This window comes from Colobus angolensis, unplaced genomic scaffold, assembly GCF_000951035.1.
Source record: "Colobus angolensis palliatus isolate OR3802 unplaced genomic scaffold, Cang.pa_1.0 Scaffold3, whole genome shotgun sequence".
NCBI lineage: Eukaryota > Metazoa > Chordata > Mammalia > Primates > Cercopithecidae > Colobus > Colobus angolensis.
In genome coordinates, this window is record NW_012116265.1 from 19,651,260 (window position 1) to 19,655,786 (window position 4,527).

Sequence of the window (4,527 nt, forward strand, 5' to 3'; positions counted from 1 at the left end):
CTCTACTAAAAAATACAAAAAGCTAGCCGGGCCAGGTGGTGGGCGTCTGTAGTCCCAGCTACTCGGGAGGCTGAGGCAGGAGAATGGCGTAAACCCGGAAGGCGGAGCTTGCAGTGAGCTGAGATCCGGCCACTGCACTCCAGCCCGGGCGACAGAGTGAGACTCTGTCTCAAAAAATAAATAAATAAATAAATAAATAAAAATAATTAGCTGAATGTGATGGCATGCAACTCTAGTCCGAGCTACTCAGGAGGCTGAAGCAGGAGGATCACTAGAGCCTAGGAGTTTGAGGCTTCAGTGAGCTGTGATTGTGCCACTCCACTCCAGCCTGGGCAACAGGGCAAGATTCTATCTCTAAAACAAAAAACAAATTACAATTTGTTAAACATCTACTCTGTGTAGGCATTATACACAGCTCTGTGGAAGATACACAAAGAGTGAATGCAGTCTTCCAGTCAGCACAGAAAGGTGCATAGCAAGTTCTCAATGGTAAGAGCTCATAATGAGAGCTACCATGACTTGCTATTACTGTGGAAAGGAAGAAGTATTTCTTGAGCCCCTCACTCTTGGGTACTGGCGGTTCTCAGAGATCTGTGCTAAGAGGGCTGTCAGGCTGATGCTGGCTTCTCTGGTCATTTGCAACTCCAATCTAACATTATTCACGGCTGTAAGTTATTTCACTTAGGGGTAAGTGTGAGTATAGATTGAATATTAGAGTATAAGAAGCAATTAATGTGAAATTTGTTAGGAGTGGGTATAGATTGGATATTAGAGTATAAGAAGCAGTTAATGTTAAATTTGTTAGGAGTGAGAACAGTATGATGGTTACACATGAAAATGTTCTAACCTTTTAGATATACATTTGAGAATTTAGGAATAAAATGTCAGGGATTTGATTTTTTTTAATCAGGAAAAAAAGAATATATATGGCACAATGTGATACTTTTTGGATCAGGAGTTCATTATACTGTTCATTCTGAGTGGTTCATTATGCCATTTTTCATTTTGGGTGTGTTTAATAACTTTTACAATAAAAAGATGAAATATTTTCTTTGAGGAGTGAAGTATCACTTTAAAGGAGCAAGGGGGAAGGACACTTACCTGCAAGCCAGGTTCCCACTTCGGGGAAAAGCAGGCAGCCCAGGTACCCAGGATGGGCAATGTCATCAGTCATCTGGATTACCATCTGCTTCTTTGCAGGGTCTTTGATAGGTGCCCTTGGGGCAATGGGCTTCACAGAGCAGCTGTCCTCAGGAAACTTACCTGGCGAGGGAAGAAGGTTTGTCAATAACTCAGCCCTTCTCCCACCCCAAGGAAACAGGCACAGGTACCCACTAGGGGAACAGCTGGCCCTGAAGCAGTTTCAAGGGCTTGTGGTCTTCCCCCTCCGAGTTTGTTGCATTTCTTCAGCCCTCTCTATTTCATCCATGAAGAGGAAACAAGACCACAAGGCCAAACTCAGGATCTCCCAATCACCCTGCTCTTCCTCTCAGGCCTGGTATCTTTGGGCTTAGTTTACTCCCAACTCCTTTCATCCCCCATTACCACACACCGGCAACTACCTTTATTAGTTTCCTTCCAGAGTTTCTTTTTTTTTTTCTTTTTCTGAGACAGGGTCTCACTCTGTCACCCAGCTAGAGTAAAGTGGCACGATCTCAGCTCATTACAACCTCCGCCTCCCTCCCAGGTTCAAGCAATTCTCCTGCCTCAGCCTCCCAAGTAGCTGGGACTACAGTCATGTGCCACCATGCCCAGCTAATTTTTGTATTTTTAGTAGAGACAGGGTTTCACCATGTTCACTGACTAGTCTCAAACTCCTGACCTCAAGTGATCCACCCACCTTAGTCTCTTAAAGTGCTGGGATGAGAGGCATCGCACCTGGCCCAGAGTTTCTTTTCATCAGTAGAAGCAAATACAAAAATACATTCTTCAAGGACAGTATGTTCTGAATAGGCATAAACCCAACTCAAAGTAAATTCAAAATACAGAAGATTACAAAATGTTCCAGGTAAGAGTGAAATAAGTGTGGGAGTTGTTAACATCTAGATAAGATCTAAAGCCAAAAGGGTAAGAAGAGAGGAGAAAAAGAGGAGACAAAGAAAAAGGACAATCCTCTAGAGTCACCTAGAGGAAAACAGTGAAAAGAATTACCAAGAGGAAACTTTTTCTTTTGAGATGGAGTTTCGCTCTCGTTGCCCAGGCTGGAGTGCAATGGCACGATCTCAGCTCACCACAACCTCCGCCCCCCGGGTTCAAGTGATTCACCAGAAGGGAACATTTTAAGTCAATTATATTACCCACTACTGATGTGCGAATAGATCTATGGGAACTAACCCAGAAATATAGCCAAATTAAAGTGAGATTTCAGAGTTAAATAAATCTTATGAATCCACTTTTGCAAAAATCTATCTACTATATACATATGTGTGTGTGTGTGTGTGTTTAGTGAGTATGTGTGTGTGTGTTTAGTGAGTAGAAAGAAGTCTGGAAGACTATAAATGGAGCAAACTAATGGAAAACCCTGGAGAGGAGGTTTGTGGAAAGAGGCTGTTTTTTTTTTTTTTTGGAGACAGAGTTTCACTCTTGTTGCCCAGGGTGGAGTGCAATGGTGGAATCTCGGCTAACCGCAACCTCTGCCTCCCAGGTTCAAGCAATTCTCCTGCCTCAGACTCACGAGCAGCTGGGATTATAGGCATGCACCACTATGCCCAGGTAATTTTGTATTTTAATAGAGACGGGGTTTCACCATGTTCACCAGACTGGTCTTAAACTCCCGACCTCAGGTGATCCGCCTGCCTCTGCCTCCCGAAGTGCTGGGATTACAGGTGTGAACCACCACCTGGCTGGCTTTTTTTACCTTGCACACTTCAGTTTCGTTTGCATTTTTGCCATAAGAATGCATTCTTTTTGTAAATAAAGATCTGAGGCTGGGCGCAGTGGCTCACACCTGTAATACCAGCACTTTGGGAAGCTGAGGCAGGCAGATCGCTTGAGGTCAGAAGTTTGAGACCAGCCTGGCCAACATGGTGAAACCCCATCTCTACAAAAGATACAAAAATTAGCTGGGCCTGGTGGTTCATGTCTGTAATCCTAGCTACTTGGGGAGCTATGGCAGAATTGCTTGAACCTAAGAGGTGGAGGTTGCAGTAAGCCAAGACCACACCACTGCACTCCAGCCTGGGCAACAGAGCAAGATTCTGTCTCACAAAAAAAAATAGAACATCTGTAAAAGGGGAGAAACTGCTTAAGGCCACCTATATTGAAAATTTCTGAGCCTGTATAGAATGGCAATGAAAATCACTGGCTTTAGAGTTGAATAAACATGGGTTTAAATCCCAGCTGTACTGCATGAACCAGTTAACCTCTCTGAGCCTTAATTTCCTCATCTGTAAAATGTTGATAGAATAATATAAGTTCTTTACAGGACTGTGATAAGGATTAAATGAAGAAATACAAGTCAGGCATTTAGTACAGTGACTATCATACCCAAAACGCTCAATTAATGTTAGTCATATTTTAAAATAGTGATTAGATCAAACTAGCCAATCAGAGGTATGCACTTGGACCACATTTATGTTGACACCTCTAGACCTACTGTCACTGAATTGCTTTTTCTGTGTCATGCTTTGGATCTCCACTGAGGGTTATTGAACGCGTTTGCTACATGGTTTCCCATATTCTATTATCCGGTTATGGTTGTTCTTTCTTGCTCTGTCACTCAGACTGGAGTACAGTGGCATGATGTCAGCTCACTGCACCCTCCGCCTCCCGGGTTCAAGTAATTCTCCTGTCTCAGCCTCCCTAGTAGCTGGGATTACAGGCATGCACCACCATACCCGGCTAATTTTGTATTTTTAGTAGAGACGGGGTTTCACCATGTTGACCAGGCTGGTCTCAAACTCCTGACCTCAAGTGATCCACCTGCCTCGGCCTCCCAAAATGCTGGGATTACAGGTGTGAGCCACTGCGCCTGGCCTTTGTGTTATGGTTATTTGGATGCAGGTCTCCACTACTAGATTTCTTTGAAGGCAGGAATCATATTCTTTGTCTTCTTCAAGTTATTCAATGGTGATGTGAAGACTGCTACTATTGTCTACTGCCAGAATCCAATCCACAGACCCACTCTCTGTACCAAGGAGCTCAGAGGTGGGCTGTATGTACCTGGGAGTATGCAAGATGATTCTCAGAAGAACTTCCGTGTAGATTATATATTTTCTTTCATTCTTTTCCATTTCTACATTTGTGTTTTACAAGGCATATAATATATTAGTACATACATATCAATTATAAAGAAATACCCCTATAAAGCCGGGAGCAGTGGCTCACACCTGTAATCCCAGCACTTTGGGAGACCAAGGCAGGCGGATCATGAGGTCGGGAGATCAAGACCATGGTGAAATCCCATCTCTACTAAAAATACAAAAAATCAGCCGGGTGCAGTGGCGGGTGCCTGTAGTCCCAGCTACTCAGGATGCTGAGGCAGGAGAATGGCGTGAACCCGGGAGGTGGAGCTTGCAGTGAGCTGAG

At 43.8% G+C, this 4,527-nt stretch overlaps 1 protein-coding gene across 1 annotated transcript in view; it reads right to left on the minus strand.

Annotated features, from left to right (window-relative positions):
- Positions 1-4,527, minus strand: part of VRTN (vertebrae development associated) — a 72,185-nt gene that overhangs the window by 30,921 nt on the left and 36,737 nt on the right. The window contains exon 2 of the mRNA XM_011949575.1: positions 1,102-1,263. The gene's annotated coding sequence lies outside the window, so the exon portion shown is untranslated. The remainder of the gene's footprint in view (positions 1-1,101; positions 1,264-4,527) is intronic.